The sequence below is a fragment of the Salarias fasciatus genome, chromosome 15 (genome assembly GCF_902148845.1).
Source record: "Salarias fasciatus chromosome 15, fSalaFa1.1, whole genome shotgun sequence".
Classification (NCBI taxonomy): Eukaryota; Metazoa; Chordata; class Actinopteri; order Blenniiformes; family Blenniidae; genus Salarias; species Salarias fasciatus.
Window position 1 is genome coordinate 1,555,544 of NC_043759.1, and position 17,158 is coordinate 1,572,701.

Here is a 17,158-nt window from a genome sequence, read left to right on the forward strand (position 1 = left end):
AAACATGAATACAATGTATTTTCAGGCAGTATATATGTAGAATGATCAAATTCGTGTCACAGTACTATGTTAAGATGTTGAAGTCTTACATTCAGTAGCTGCAGTGGTGTTGGAGGGCTGTGTACTCTGAGGAGGTGAAGTGGGATATGACGGCTGCATCGAAGGTGCTCTTGCTCCATTGTCTGCATCAGGACAAAGACAAACACAAGTTTGGGGATTTCAAAGTTGGCTAATGTTAGAATTGTTCAGACGGTTGATGTTGTTCCCACATGCACACACCTTATGTGTAATCAAGTAGATCATATTTTCTCAAGGCTGCAAAGCTAATAGCTTACCTTCATTATCATCCAAACTGTTATCGTCGTCATCTTCAAACTCAAGTGCGCTACTTCCACTAATTTTGCTTGCAGATGAAACGGGGTGGCTGGATCTACAAGGTAAAAATGGTTTATTTAACAGGGACAGTGCATATTAATCAACAGTGAACTGTAAACATGCCAGAAGTAGCCAAAAGCACAATTTTCATGAGTTGCTCTGGCCAGATTGAAGTTGTAACATATATTTAAACACAGCATGCAACAACAGGAACATATAGAGGCATGGATGAGGCAGGCAGCCAGCCAGTTGTTACAAATCAGACATAAGAAGTAGTTGTTTTACGAGTGTGTACAGTTTTTTATATTTGCATTGTTTTGCTAGCGGACTTACCCAGCTAATAGCTAACTTACCGTCCTCACGTTCCCACGTCCCCAAAGCCCACATCAACCCCGCTGTTTGGGGCGGTAGTTATTGGCCTCGGGCCCAAAATCTCATCCATGAGATCAGACTGGAGGAAGGTTGATGGGTTGGACCCACTGGTGCCGTTGTGCTACTTAGCCTTGTAGTACGCCTTCTTCAGAGTTTTCCAGCAATGTTTTATCTAGTCAGGCGTTCGTACAAAGCCGGCTTTCCGTAGCTTCTCGCTCACCCTGCGATATATTTCACTGTCGCAGTACTTCCGTCCATCCAGAAAAGTCATGAAAATTTTTCTATCTTTTAACAGGTTAATAAGATGTGAAGTTTCATCCTCACTCCAAAAGTGTGGGGTTCTTCGTCCCACCATGTTTTCAAACACTTCCTGTAAAACACCCAGAATTCCTTGCTGGTAGGGCATGTGTAGAACAGTATTTCATGTCCCTTTTGACTGGGATGTTCCGATGCGCGTTTATATGACCAGAAATTCAGGTTAGAAAAGGAGTAACCCAGGGGTAATATTCAGGTTTTTAAAAACCTGAATATGAGCATATTCAGGTGTTTGCAGGTGTTTACATGGCTGTGCGCAACCGGGTTATTGCAAATATTCTGGTTAAGAAGGTTAATAAAGGGTTATTAACTGCATGTAAATGCACCTATTGTGTTTCCAGCTGATAAAGCAGCCGTTCTGGTGGTGATGCATCACACCTTCAATCCTGAACAAGTGATTCCTCCGAGCCGCAGACTGGTGACAGACCGGAGAGTCCGACTGACTCTGGACTGTCTGTTCTACCAGAACAATCTGCTCAGCTGTGAACTCAACAGGAACATGAAGGCCAGCATCAAGACGTTCTTCAAAACCTCAAAGGTAACAGATTTAGTTCCTCTTTCATCCTGGATTATTTCTGCTTCAGGAACATTTATCTTTGACAGTGACTGAAGACTGTTGCCGAACAAGATTTTTGATGATTGATTCAACATTTAACTTTAGCCTGTCATACACGAGGCAACTCAAATGCAAATAAACACATCATATTACATTAAACTCATAGAGATTAAACAAAACGTGAAGAGGATTGTTGGTGAGAAGGCTCTAACTGTATGGACTGTACGAACTGGGACGTAGTTCCAGAACGCAACTTAAAGGATAAGTACGGTTTATACAGTTTTCATATTGTTTATAGAATGAAGTACAACAACATACTCACCGAGAAGGCTTTACTGATCCAAACAGTGCTTCGGGAGAAATGTAGATCCAAAATCGAGCGGCGCACATCCCTATACTGTTAGCAGACAGAGCATCGGTACCGCTGCTCCTAAAACAGCTTCAATAGTCCAAAAATGGTAACGCTTCCTTTTACAGTACGGTAATTACCATGTATTAACATGGTAATTGCAAGGTAAGTACCATGTAATAAGGTGAAGTTACTGTAAAGTTACCATGTAATTACAGGGTAACTATGTTGCTAATTACCTAGTACTTTTAGAGTAATTACCAAGCCAATTCCAGGCAAATACCAAGTAATTACCTGGTAATAAGTATTAATTACTGGGTAATTATAATGTATATAGCAACTATGTCGTTAATTGCCAAGTACTTACTAAGTAATTGCTAAGTAATTACCATGTAATCATTGGGAAATGAAGAGTTTTTACTAGGTATTACTAGGTACTGCTAGGTGTGTACACTATGTATTTCCCTAGTAGTCAAGTGGTTTTTACTACTTACCTGGTAACTTCTTAGTATTTCCCAGTAACTACAACATTTACCTGGTAATTACGGTTGAACTGTAGACTACTGCAAAAGGAAGTGAGGCCTGTTTCCACACTATTACCTGGTAACTACTTATTCGTTACCCAGGAACTGTAAAAATACCCACCTCGAAATTGCATAGTCATTAAAGTGGATTTGTACTGTAAAAGGAAGTGAGGTCTGTTTCCATGTTCTCACGTTTGGGGTTTGGGTGTTAAAGTGAATAAACCCTGAGCATTAAGAAGGAACAGTTGTGCTGTCCTCGTTTCCATCACGCCGAGGGAGGTACAAGTCTGGACATGGACCACGTGACAACACCTGGCGATGGCGGTCCTGGGTATTCGGGATGATGGAGACCAAGGCTTGCTGTAGACGGGTCTGCAGAAAACACATGATGATGTGAATTCACAAGACTGGAGTGTACTTATATTAATGTTGATTTGTAGTGATTGTTTTATCACTGTTATTTGTATTTTATTTTTTTGCAAAAGAAATCTGTTCTGATTCTTAAAAAAAAAAAAAAAAAAAAAAAAAGGTGCCTGACTGCTAAAAATTTGCATTGTTTTGTAAATTGTTTTATAAGAAGTTGAACTCCATTTGATTAAAATGTTTATCTGTGGCAGCTCTCTTGTTTTTGCATGTCTGTCACAGTGAGGTGTTTGGAGTGAGGAAGTGTAATAATAATGCGTTCATCTTAATGTAACGTGATGGCTGGTGATGGTGGTTTTGATGGAAACTCTGATCTCCTGACAGATACAGTGTGCTGTTCTGAGGCTGTATCACAGACACTGATCAGGTTTGCTGCATTTTTGGTGCAAGTGTGTGGGGTAATGTGAAAGTTTCCTAGTAACGGGCTAAATACTGAGTAATTACCAGGTAATAACATGGAAACAGACCTCACTTCCTTTTACAGTACAGTTGCACTTTAATAACAATGCAGTTTCCAGGTAGATATTTTTGTATTTACTGGGTAACGAATAAGTAATTACCAGGTAATAGCGTGGAAACAGGCCTCACTTCCTTTTGCAGTACAGTTCATCCATAATTACCAGGTAAATGTTGTAGTTACTGGGTAAGTAGTAAAAACCACTTGACTACTAGGGCACTTGAATACATAGCGTACACACCTAGCAGTACCTAGTAATACCTAGTAAAAACTCTACATTTCCCAATGATTACGTGGTAATTACTTAGCAATTACTTAGTAAGTACTTGTCAATTAACAACATAGTTGCTATATACATTATAATTACCCAGTAATTAATAATTAATACCAGGTAATTACTTGGTATTTGCCTGGAATTGGCTTGGCAATTACTCTAAAAGTACTAGGTAATTAGCAACACAGTTGCCCTGTAATTACATGGTAACTTTACAGTAACTTCTCCTTTTTACATGGTACTTACCTTGCAATTACCACGTTAATGCATGGTAATTACCGTACTGTAAAAGGAAGCGTTACCCCAAAAACTCATTAGTTTCACCAATATTTCATCATGGTCCGCTCACACCTCTCCTCCACGACAGCCCGGTGTCGAGATTGTAATATATGCAGATATATGTTCGATTTGAATTTACTACTTGGCATGCACACGTATCTAGACACATACATCTAGATATCTATGTCTATATGTCTAGGCAGTAGAGTGATGGAAGCGGGAGCTGCTTTTGTTGACCTCTGAACTGCCGCGCGCATGCGCAGTATGGCCAGTGGTGGGGCAAGGGTCCTTGGGGGCTCCAAGCAAATAAATTCATCGGGCCCCCACCCCATCCGTGCACACCGGAAAAAAAAAAAGCATACATTTTTTGGGACATTTGACATTTATTAGAGCTGGGCAACGATTAAATTCCTTAATCGCGAATAATTGCACCCCAATCCTGGAGTTAATCAATTAATCGTGATAAAAATAGCTCATTTGAAGTCTGCCAAGGCCATTCAAAATGTGTGTGTTACATAAATAAGAAATATGTCCTCAAGAACGAGTTTCTGTTTATTCAATTAGACAGAAATAATCAGCAGGCATCACAGGAAACCAACAGGTAATTTGACACAGTTCCGTGTTCACGTGTCATCAACTAAGTCAGAAACAGATGAAAAATGGAATTTTCTCATGAGCACTCACTTCCTCACACTTCATCATATCTCCGACTCTCAGACAGAGAAGGCAGAATAAATTCAGTCACGCCGAATTGTGCCTCATCCTCACCTTTATTAAGCCAGATTGTGTGTTGAAGGGAAATGTACTTTGTTTTGCGTGTTTTCAGCGCCTGAAGAAGGCCCAGCGGGAGAAACGGTGCACCGGCAAAACACATAATTTAAGTTTGATTTTCATTGTTTTTATATTTGCGCTCCTGATTTCAGTTTGTGCCTTATACCAGCCTTTTCCTCGTGATTTTACTGATAATTTGGCTTAGTTCAATATGGCAAATAATGAGGAATGGACCGTGTTTCACCGCTAAAGGCGCGAGTGTGTTTGTTTTTTTTTTGTTTTTTTTGACGGTCAGCAGGAGCGCGCTCTCGCGGCGCAGGACAAGGTTGGCTTGTTCACACCCCCCACAGCGTTATTCAGCCAGGCTGGGCCAGGCATACATCCGCACTAAAATATATCAAAGTGAATTGCATAGCTTGCATGTGTAGACATAGCTCCCAGACCCAACTTTGAAAAGCACAGATTAACAGCGACATTTTTTTTCTCGCACAATAAGAGTCTCGCGGTAATGCAGCACGTTACCGCCGTTAACGGCCAAGCTATAAATGCTGAAAAATTTAGAGAACCCCTAATATCTTCTATTAGCTCCAGGGACCAACAGAAGTCCTTGAAAGCCATGGCTTATCAATAATTATATTAGACAATAAACCTTGCGGCTGGCCTGATTGACGCAGACAGCGCTGAAGGCTGATATGGCTGCGTGGGGCCCCCAAAGGGGGTTTGCTACATCGTCGTTTCATAATTGCATCATAAATGCCGATTGTTGTCGTTTCTGTGCAGTATACATGCATTAGCACTTTGGGTACCTCTCAGAGGCCTCCTTGTGGGGGCCCCCTAAAAGCCGGGGCCCCAGGCAATTGCCTGGTTTGCCTGTTGGCACGCCCCGCCTCTGAGTACGGCTCATTGTTTCCGGGACAGCCTGAGCCATACTGCGCTGAGCACGGCCACCGTAAACAAAGCTTTCAGTTCAGAGGTCAACAAAACAACCAAAACAATTATCTCGGTAATCTGCTTGAAATAAGTCCAGAGGCGTTTGGCAGATAGATAGATAGCGTGAGGATGTTTATTTCAAGAGCAGGTATCCGAAACTTGCGTTAGGAAACACACACACAACAACACTGCGACTTCCGTAGCTCTCGTCACACTACACCTAGACATATAGACATAGATATCTAGATGTAGGTGTCTAGATATGTGTGCACGCCAAGTAGTAAATTCAAATCGAACATATATCTGCATATATGACAATCTCGACTCCAGGCTGTGGTGGAGGAGATGCGTGAGTGGACCATGATGAAATATTGGTGAAACTAATGAGTTTTTGGATGATTAAAGCCGTTTTAGGGGTGGCGTTATCGATGTCCCGTCTGCTAACAGTATAGGGATGTACGCTGCTCGATTTTGGATCTAAATTCTCCTGAAGCACTGTTCGGATCAGAAAAACCTTCTGGGTGAGTATATTGTTGTACTTCATTCTATAAACAACGTGAAAACTGTATAAACTGTACTTATCCTTTAAAGCCAGGATGGATATTCAGGTGGAACTTGAGGAAGGACAGAGTCCGTACCAACCGATCCCGACTGAAGACAATGATGAGACGGAGACTGGTGTTTAACTGCACATATTGAACATCATCAGACTGAACAGAGAGGAGGGTATGGTTCCTTCAAGTAAGGAGTACTCAATTACCTACATGTATGACAAACAGACATCTGGCATCGAGGAGCTTTTAGAAAGTTCCTGCAGCTTCAGACCTGATGTCCAATAATCGATACTGATATTGTTATCAATGCATGTCTACTTTTTAGACTTTCTGCATTTGATTTTGTTCGATTTTTATTCAAATTCACACCTTAGTTTCTCTTCTAGTTTCATGTTTCACACTTTCTTTCACCACTCTGTATTCACTGTATGAGTTTGTATTATATGTCATTTTACTTTATTATTTTGTCACCTCACATATTTTGTTCCTGTTTCTCTTCTGTATTCTATCTTCTTGTGTTAAAATTTGATGTTCACTTCATATGTTTGTATCCATTCTGTTCTTCTGTTATTGTTTATTTCATTAGAATCTCCTCCTTCCTTGTGCTCTTGTTTTCTCTTTGTTCACCATTCATTTTTAGTGAAATTTATCTCTCGTATTTTGTCTGCTTTTTTGTACTTTTTTTTTTTACCATTTATGTTTTGTTCCAACGTTTTTAATTTTTTGATTTATTTAAATTCACTGTTTCCATGAAACCACGCCCACTTCCTGCTTGCCAGTCAGTGACAGACGGTTCAGCTGTTGAATTTTGTATTTTGCATTTTTCTGTGACACAAGTGGTTTTCCTTGGTTTGTATTTACTGTTTATGGTGCTGTTATGTTTTTACTCTACTATTCCAGACATCTCCACCTGCTGGTCCAAGTGGATCAGAAGTTGTTTCATGGTTTCACATCTTGGAGCTGAATGAAGAAATAGAAGCCCTGAAAATACAAAATGCTGAATTACGAGCCAGATATGCCCGAGAAATAGAAGCTTTGGAAAACCAAAATGATGAAATCCTGAAAGAAGTGATTGAGCAGACGCAGGTAGATCTGTACATCTGAGCATGCGCCAACTGCGATGGCAGCAAGTCCAAGCAGCGCTAGCGTTTTTGTGTTTTTGGTGGTGTTTTTGGTGGTTGTTTTGTTTGAAATGCGCTGGTACAAGTACTCGAAGGAGGAGCTCCTTGAGTTGCGGTGCACATCGAGGGGAATCAAGCATCCGATCCCGCGTGAGATCAAGAAGCCCTTCCGAGGATGCCGAGTCGGCACTAGGCTAAAAGCTAAGAGGTGGAGGTACAAGCCCTTTGTGCCATCTATTATAATGGGTAATGTAAACTCTATGCCCAACAAGCGCGATGAGCTGGAAGCCCTGATGAAGTGTGAGAGTGCTTACCGGGAAGCTTTGTTATATCTGCTTACGGAGACCTGGATGAATGAGACCTTGCCGGACTCCGCTGTTAGCATCCCCGGCTTCACACTCGTCCCAGCGGACAGAGCGGCGGAATCCTGCGGTAAAGCGAGGGGTGGTGGACTTGCCGCGCTGGTCAACAACAAGTGGTGCCATCCCGGTCACATCACAGTGAAAAATCAAATCTGTACCCATGATGTAGAGCTCCTGGCGGTCGGATTGAGATCATATTATCTCCCGAGGGAGCTCCACCTGGTCGTCGCCATTATTGTTTACATCCCGCCGCGTTCGGACCGACGTCAGCGCGTGACGTCATCCTGGAGGCGGTGTCCAGGATCCAGTCCTCACATCCAGAGGCGCTCATCATTATCTCAGGGGACTTCAACCATGTTGATGTGAGCCCTCATTTAGGTGGCTTCACTCAATATGTGCAGTGTCCAACCAGACATAACAACACTCTGGACCTGTGTTACGTGAATGTAAAATCTGCTTACTCTGCCGTGCCTCTGCCTCCCCTTGGAAAGTCCGACCACAATCTCATACACCTCAGACCATCATACAAACCATCTGTGATGAGACTGCCTACAGTCAGGAGATCTTTTAGGCAGTGGACCCCCGAGACGACAGGCAGCCTGAGGGACTGTTTTGAATCCACAGATTGGAATCTGCTTGTGGGTTCAGACATGGACAATGACATCAATGAGAGCGTGGTCTGTGTCACAGACTACATAAACTTCTGCACGGATGTGGTAGTGCCCCTGAAAACTGTGCACTGCTTCCCGAACAACAAGCCATGGATCAGAAGTGACACAAAACATCTGCTGAACTGCAAGAAGGAGGCTTTTAAGTCTGGTGACCGACAGAGAATGAGGACTGCTCAACATGACCTGAGGAGGGCTATGAGACAGGCCAGGAGGGAGGACAAAGCAGGACTCGAGAGGAAGCTGCAGGATAAGAACTCCCGAGAGGTCTGGAAGGGCAGGAGAACCATTACTGGTTTCAAGGAGAAGGGATGTGTGGCTCCTGGTGATGTGGATATGGCAGATGAGTTTAACCGCTTTTACAACTGGTTTGACTCTGCACAAATGCAAACACACACTAACAGATGTCCACCAGGCGGCCACTCCACCTCTGCTGCTGTGACCTGCTCCTCCTCACCACCCAGCGGATGCTCCACCTCTGCTGACGCGCCGGCCTTCACTGTGGAGGAGGTGCGTGTGGAGCTTAGGAGGCTCCATGGACGGAAAGCTGCAGGGCCTGATGGGATATCACCACGGCTGCTGAGGGAGTGTGCGTCAGAGTTGGCTGTGCCTCTCCAAACCATCTTCAATCGGAGTCTTCAGACTGGATGTGTCCCTGCGTTGTGGAAGACCTCATGCCTTGTCCCAGTGCCCAAGGTGGCAAGGCCTGCAGGGATGAAGGACTACAGACCAGTGGCCCTAACATCTGTGGTGATGACGACTTTTGAGAGGCTGCTGCTCCGGCTGCTCAAACCTCAAGTGGAGGGGGCGCTGGACTCCCTTCAGTTCGCCTATCAGGACGGCATGGGAGTAGACGATGCGGTCTTGTTTATGGTCCATCGGGCGCTCTCCTCTCTGGAGGGAGCTGGAGGCTATGTGAGGTTGATGTTTTTCGACTTTACAAGCGCCTTTGACTAGAGGTCGACCGATTTATCGGCCGGCCGATATATTAGGCCGATATTTGGACATTTTTCTCCATCGGCCGTATTTTCTTTTAAAAAGCCGATTTTTGATCCGTTGTATAAAATGACACAATTTTTGATCAGGCACATGTGCGGGCAGCTAAAGCTGCCGCTCAAGAAAGAATCCCTGTGGCACGCTGCTGCATTCAGTTACGTCAGAGCGGAGCGTGCCCGGTGGAATCCAAGCTGTGGGAAAAACCTGCATCTGTTGCATCTGCAATGAAGAATGGATTTGTTGAACATTTCAACGTTTTTGTGGCTCTATGGCTCTCCAGTCTGCAGCTTATCAGTGTTTACTGCAGAAAAAAACGTTTGGCCGGGAGCGTGCCGCGGTGCTAACGCTGCTAACTGCCGTGTTCGACCGTCGGACAGTTTATTTTTTCTTCTTTTTCTCCGTTGTCCGGTCGCTGCACAATTTAGCGTGGGCAGGGCGCCCGGACTGAAAAGATCTGGCAGAAACCCTGCATGTTGTTAACTTCAAATGCTACTTTGTGATAAGTTTTAGCAGTAAGAGATTAATGTGGTCTGAGCTGACTTTACTTGTGCGTGTTCAACCCTGTTGGTGAAAACACACCACTACTGTAGTTTACAACAGAACAAAGTAAATAGGAGGAAATGGCGAGAGTAAATAAAAGAGTAAATAATCAATCATGGGGCTTTTTCTGAAGCATGTATTAGCCACCCGCAAATTCCTCCACATAATGCATGACCGGAGTTATGTTTTTATTTGTATGTATGGCTTTTTTTACAGCCTTGTTTCTGACTGCTTTTGTTCAAATTACATTAAAGTTTAAATTTCTTTTTTGACACTTTAAGAAGAGTGTGAATTTTTACTACTGCTTGTTACATTGTGTGTTTACTCAGACAAAATATTTCATTGTTTTGAAAGCTGAATAAATGTTCAGAGGACTGGACACGACTTGTTGTAATAGATTTCTTTTAGTTGCCCAGAAATTGCTGCATTTCACAAAATGTGATGAATATATATATTTTTATTAAAAAATCAGCCTAAATATCAAATTGGAAAAATCGGCTATGCATATCGGCATCGGCTGCCCAAATTTGGAAAACATCGGCATCGGCATCGGCCCCCAAAAAACCCATATCGGTCGACCTCTACCTTTGACACCATCCAGCCTCAGCTACTGAAGGGGAAGCTTGAGAGGATGGGAGTGGATCCTCTCTTTGTTCGCTGGATCCACAACTACCTGACTCTGAGGTCACAATACGTCCGGCTCGGGGTCGGGGGGGGGGGATCTGGGACCCTGATGAGCAACACTGGTGCACCGCAGGGGACTGTACTATCCCCCTTTCTCTTCACACTGTACACTGCTGACTTTGCTCATAGATCTGCTGCGTGTCGTGTGCAGAAGTATTCAGATGACACTGCAATTGTCACATGTGTGAAGGGAAGGGATGAAAAAGAGTACAGGGAGCTCATCGCGGATTTCACCACCTGGAGCAGGGTCAATGGTCTTATTCTGAACACCTCTAAGACGAAGGAGTTGATCATTGACTTTGGCAGGAAGCCCTCTCATCAACCTGTCATCATCAACGGAGAGAGTATTGAGGTTGTTCACACCTACAGATACTTGGGTGTGCACCTTGATCACAAACTGGACTGGTCAGAGCAGGCTCGGGCCCTGTATAAGAAAGGACAGAGCAGGCTGTTTTTCCTGAGGAGACTTAAATCCTTTGACGTGTGTGGTGACATGCTGGACATTTTCCATCAGCCTGTTGTGGCAAGTGCTGTTTTCTTTGGGGTTGTCTGTTGGGGTGGCAGTATGACAAAAAGAGACAGCAATCGGCTGGACAGACTGATCAGGAGGTGTGTGTCTGTGATGGGGAGGAAGGTGGACTCTGTTGGAGCAGTCTTGGAGAGGAGGATGAGGCTCAAATGCAGGGTATCTGGAGGAACCCCAAACATCCACTGCACCACAGTCACAGCTCAGAGGAGTGACCGGAGTAACAGGCTGCTGTCACTGCGCTGCAGAACTGAGGCTTCAAGAGGTCGTTCATCCCTTCAGCAGTCAGGCTGTTCAACAGATGTGCCTGAGTACACGATGAGCACTTTATTTTTACTGTTGTTATTTATTTGCGTGCATATGATTTGTATGTGCTGCTGGACACCTGAATTTCGCCCTTGGGAGATTAATAAAGTTTTTATCTATCTATCTATCTATCTATCTAGAGGTGCTCTTCCTGTCCAATCCTGGTCCAGTGATGTTTCAGTTCCTACAACCATTGAAGGAGAACCTGGATCCAAGTATCATCAGGACACTTTCAGCAAGAAGGTAAGAACTCTCTGTCTGGGAGGAACCACACAGTTCCAGTGTTCCTCCACACTGAGGTCTGTTCATTCAAAAGTGCAACAACACTCTACTTGCTGTTGATGGATAATGTCATGAAATCTTTAGATTTGTCTGTGACATGACAGCTTTACTATGGTTTGGATTTACATTGTTCTTCTTGCTGTTGTGTTTTTACTCTCCTGTTCCAGACATCTCCACCAGCTGCTCCAAGTGGGTCAGAGCTCATTTTACTGCAGAGGATCGAGAAGCTGCATGAAGAAATGGAAGCTCTGAAAAGTCAAACTGCAAAAGAAATGAGAGTCCTGAAAAAACAAAATGTAGAAAAAATAGAAGCCCTGAAAAAACAAAAGACCGAAGAAATGGAAGCCCTGAAAAAACATAAAGCTGAAGAAATAGAAGCCGTGAAAAAACAAATTACCAGAGAAAAAGAAAAAGAAGAACAAACAAAATGTTGAAGAAGTGGGAGCCCTGAAAAAACAAAACACGAAAGAAATTGAAGCCCTGAAAAAACTAATTACTGAAGAACAAGGAGCCCTGAAAAAACAAAGCGCTGAAGAAGTGGGAGCCGTGAAAAAACAAATTGCTGAATTAGGAGATGAAATTGCTAACAAAGACAAGACAACACAGGAATTACAGACGGACTTGGAAAAGGTGAAGAAGGTCATGGGTTTTCCTCTCAAACCTCAGTCCAATGTTGGTCCAGTTCTTACAAATAGTGGAGGACGACCTGGATCCATGGATCATCAGAACACTCCCCTCCGGCCTGAAGATGGAGCCAAGAACTGCAGCTGTGAGGAGGTAAGAAATGTTCTGTTCAGGAGGAACTACAGTTCCAGTCTTCCTCCACACTGAGGTCTGTTAATAAAGGCCATCAGGAGGGCGTGGCTTGGTGTCCAATGGAGTAAAACATATCTCACGGAGATCCTTCAGAATTTGTTCTTGATGTCTGCCGGGGTGTGTTTTGTTCAGCTTGTGTGAGCATTTTTGAGTACTGTCGACCTACTTTAAACTTAAAGGTGTTGTAGGCAGGATTTTGCTTGTCAATGCTAATTTTTCTGTGTTTTCTTTGGATTAAATGTTAGAGTATCCATTGATAATCCTTTAGGAGTGTAGCATAATTGCACTACTGCGAGGGTGCAGTGTTTCCATCTGTCTCTGTTCTGAGCTGAAAAGGAATCTCGACAGCTCCAGGTATCTTTGACCAATCAGAAGAGCCCATGAGGCTCTAACTGTGATTGGTCGAGGGGATTCGTTGCACGTTCTTGTGGGAGGGGCTTAACTTGCGTAAGGGCGTGATGTCAGAGAAAACAGGACAGGATTGGCTCTGCTGGGTTTCAAATCGCCTTCTTAGATGGGTCAAATCGCCATCTTGCTTAGGTAACCCTAAGCAAGATGGCGGAGATGCGGAATCCTGCCTACAGCACCTTTAATTTAGCGCTGACATGCCTCTAAAACTCAGGAATACGATGAACTCGTCAACATTGCTGGTGCGGCCTGCTACTTTAGCCTCATCCCCGACACGGAGAGATCCCCAATACAGCCAGATGGAGCTAGCGGTAGCTCTGCAACTGTGAGCATGATTTCTGTGGACTTCAATCAAGAATATTTATAGTCATCATACAGAGCACAAATAAATTTACATCAGCAGCTCTCGCAAACACATACATTAAAAAACACATCTAGAAAAGAGTCTGAATAAATACATGTTAAAGCAGAATAAAAAGATTCATGCACAGTGAATTTAAATATTCAAGGTGACTGGCTTGAATATGTTGCATATATGGAACTCTGCGAGAGTGTGTGTAGGGGGGGGGGGCTTTGGTGGGCCTTCTCCACCAGGTGGGATGTGTGTGTGGACCAAGTGAGGTCAGATGTAATGTGGATGCCCAAGAACTTGATGTGGTCCACCCGCTCCACCTCCCCCCCATGAATGTGGAAAGGGGTTTGTTCCATCCTCCTGGATTTCCTAAAGTCCACAATGACCTCCTTAGTCTTACTGGTGTTCAGGATGAGGTTGTGTGCACACCACCCCGTCAAGTGCCAGATCTCCTCATTGTCCAATATGAGACCCACTACGGTGGTGTTGTCGGCATTTGTAGGGTGAACAGCGGAACGTTCAGGAGTGAACAGTGTGAAAAGGGTCGGGCTGAGCACACACCCGTGCGGTGTGCCTGTGATCAGATCAGTGTGGACAATGTCTGGTCCCCAATTGTCAACACTTGAGGCCTGTGGGTGAGAAAGACAAAGAGGCTGACAGACCAACATTGTGGAGCTTCAGTGTCAGCTTGTCCGGGATTACAGTATTCAAAGCCAAACTGATGTCCACAAATAGCTTCCTAACATAGGTGTTGGATGCTCCAGATGAGTCAGGGCCGTGTGTAGTGCTAATGAGACTGCGTCCTCTGTCGACCGTTTCTTCCTGTAGGCAAATTTACATTCGCTGGCCACTTTATTAGGAACACCTGTTCAACTGCTCATTAGCGCAAATTTCAAATCAACCAATCACATGGCAGCCACTCAATGCATTTAGGCCTGTAGACATGGTCAAGACGTGCTGCTGCAGTTCAAACCGAGCATCAGACTGGGGAAGAAAGGTGATTTAAGTGGCTTTGAATGTGGCATGGTTGTTGGTGCCAGACGGGCTAGTCTGAGTAGTTCAGAAACTGCTGATCTACTGGGATTTTCACTCACAACCATCTCCAGGGTTTACAGAGAATGGTCCAAAAAAGAGAAAATATCCGGTGAGCAGCAGTTCTGTGGACGAAAATGCCTTGTTGAGGTCAGAGGAGAATGGCCAGACTGGTTTGACCTGATAGAAAGGCAACAGTAACTGAAATAATCACTCGTTACAACCAAGGTCTGCAGAAGAGCATCTATGAACACACAACACGTGGAACCTTGAGACAGAGGGGCTACAGCAGCAGAATACCACACTGGGTGCCACTCCTGTCAGCTAAGAACAGGAAACTGAGGCCACAATTCGCACAGGCTCACCGAAATTGGCCCCTTAGTACCAATTGAGCGTCATTGCAACGCCACAGCCTATCTGAGTCATGTTGCTGACCATGTCCATCCCTTTAAAAAGCCTCTGAGCTGCTGCCTGCTGGTGGTGCAGTCAGCCAGCTGCTCCATCATCTGCTGTCGCTCCGTCAGGATGGGACTGAGTCCTGAGCCGGGCTGCTGAGCACCAGTGGAGCAGGACCAGCTCACTTCTCTGGCTGGGCTCTCCTGGTCCTGGCCATTGAGGGTCCTGGATCCTGTCCTGCTATTGCTTCTGGATGCACTCCAGCATGTTGTCAGTGTTCTCCTGCTCCTGAATTAAACGAATCTATCATCATAAAATCCATCAGTAGAGCCAGTTGTTGGAACCAGGACTCATTGAGGGCTCCACCTAGTGGACCAACATGAAAACTACATGGTTCTCAGAGTTTCTGCTGTTTGTGAACTGACATTTTAAAACATTGATGTTTAAATGTTGAAAGTTTCTTTGATCAGATCCAGCTGGTTTTGAATCATATCAGTTAAATCCATACAGAACTCATTGTGTGCTTTTTCTTTGTATCTCCACTGAAACACAGATGATCGTCCTGTGAGACCAAAGCATCTGGATCATGTGGATGTGAAGGGATCAAACTGAAGGCTGGACCTGCTGGAGGGACTGAGTGATGGAGCTGAGGCTGATGTTGATCTTTGGGTCTTAAATCTGATCTTTGTTAGTCAAACTCTTGAAGTCATGCTTGAAAATTTAATGCAGTTTGTTTCCAATTGTGTTTCTTCACTGCAGCGGCTGCTGGCATCAATCTACCTACGAATGGTCAAAGGTTTTGTTTTCAATAAATTCTCAAGGTGACAGGTTGTTGTCTGGATTTAGTTAATGTAACTTCAACGGTTAAAATCAATCACTGCCCTCAAATGGAGAACCCACAGCCAGATTCACACTGATTCACACAAGAATGAAATCATCAGATGTGGTGAAGCCAGATGAGTCCATGTGTCAACGACCGAGGTGAACCCAAACTCAGGCCCTGTTCATACCTGGGAGTAACTTGTGTTTCAGGTGATACGAGCACAGTTGGGGGGCAAGACACGTAAAGAAATACAAAATGAACTCCATTACTAAATGATATTAACGTAGCAATGCCCGTGCTTCATTTTCTGCAAGTAATTTGTAATGAAAGAGCAGATATATTTTTTTTAATTCTTCTGGTTTTTATGTCTGTTTTTAATGTTCAGCACTTTGTGTTATTTTTATAAATATGAAAAGTGCTATATGAAATAAAATTTGATTTGATTTGATTTGACTTGATAAACAGCTTGGTGGGCGAGAGAGGAGGGCTTTAGGAGCGATTCCACCAAACACTGATGATCAACATAAATCAATGATATGAAGTTAAACTGAGCAGCGCCGATTAAAGGCTGCCGCTCGGCGAGAAGTTCATACCGTCTAACACCGTCTGGTTTATGAACACACTGCAGCTTAACACTGAGAATATGGACTGAAACTGAAGAAGGATGAAGCCCCCACCTCAGAAACTCTCCACCACTGAACGCAATGACAGGCTCATCTCTGGGTTTTGTTCGGTGCTTGGAGATGACAGAATCATTAGATTCAGGTGTGTTGAAGCAGAGAGAGAACTAAACATGCTGGATAGGGGCTCTGCAGGAAGAGGACTGGGCACCTCCAGCATACTGTTTCACAAAAAAAAAAAAAAAAAGAGAGAAGATAGGCTGAATGATGACATACCTGACAATGGCAGCCTGGAGTTCATGTTGCTGTCGTCTTTAATCTCCAACTTGCATCGCAAACTGTCTTTCAGACACAACTGTTCTGTTGAGACTGTCCTCCCCTAGAAAACGACGACAGTGGTCGTTAATTCATGCCTCAAATTATGACCACGGAGCACGTTTTAAAATCAAGCGCCCCCTATTGGCCATGTAAATAATGTCACGGACACCCCAAGATTGACAGATTTTTTTTTTTTTTTAAATGGAGTTGCCCTTAAAAGTTAGATTCAACCACAAATATTCTCTGCAATGAATGACTTCAGTTTGATTTTCAAAACAGAACAAAATCTTTGAAATAGTTACTGAAACAGATCAGAAGCCACAATATGAACCACAAAACCAAAACTACAAAAAAACCGGATAGAACGGAGAAATCACTCTATTGTAATTTACACAATGCTTCTCCAGAGACAAACATACACTTCATCCTCATAGTTTCCACTAGGTTTTTGGGTATGATCTGCAATTTTTTTTTGTTTGTTTTTGCATGGATGGCTTTCCTCAGCCTCCTGTCAGCTCCTGGGTCAGAATCATAATCAACCGTAACAGTTTCAGTAATAAAATTTGTATCATACTTTATTATGCTAATTTTGATTACTAATCACAAGACCAAAGTCACAGGATCTGTTACTGGCACTGTACGACTATACGACACAGTAGGAGGGAGGACAGACGGCAGGAGGTGCCATCCAAAGACTCTGTCATCAAGGGGCGACAGCAGATCTTTTTC

At 43.8% G+C, this 17,158-nt stretch overlaps 1 protein-coding gene and 1 long non-coding RNA gene across 13 annotated transcripts in view; both read left to right on the top strand.

Annotated features, from left to right (window-relative positions):
• LOC115402459 (uncharacterized) overlaps positions 1 to 15,478 on the top strand; it is a 24,328-nt gene extending 8,850 nt beyond the window's left edge. The window contains exons 2-6 of the long non-coding RNA XR_003933106.1: positions 1,404 to 1,600; positions 11,523 to 11,625; positions 11,832 to 12,044; positions 12,079 to 12,441; positions 15,222 to 15,478. This is a non-coding gene — a long non-coding RNA (uncharacterized LOC115402459). The remainder of the gene's footprint in view (positions 1 to 1,403; positions 1,601 to 11,522; positions 11,626 to 11,831; positions 12,045 to 12,078; positions 12,442 to 15,221) is intronic.
• LOC115402422 (uncharacterized) overlaps positions 1 to 17,158 on the top strand; it is a 654,628-nt gene that overhangs the window by 227,568 nt on the left and 409,902 nt on the right. The gene's annotated exons all lie outside the window — the stretch shown is intronic.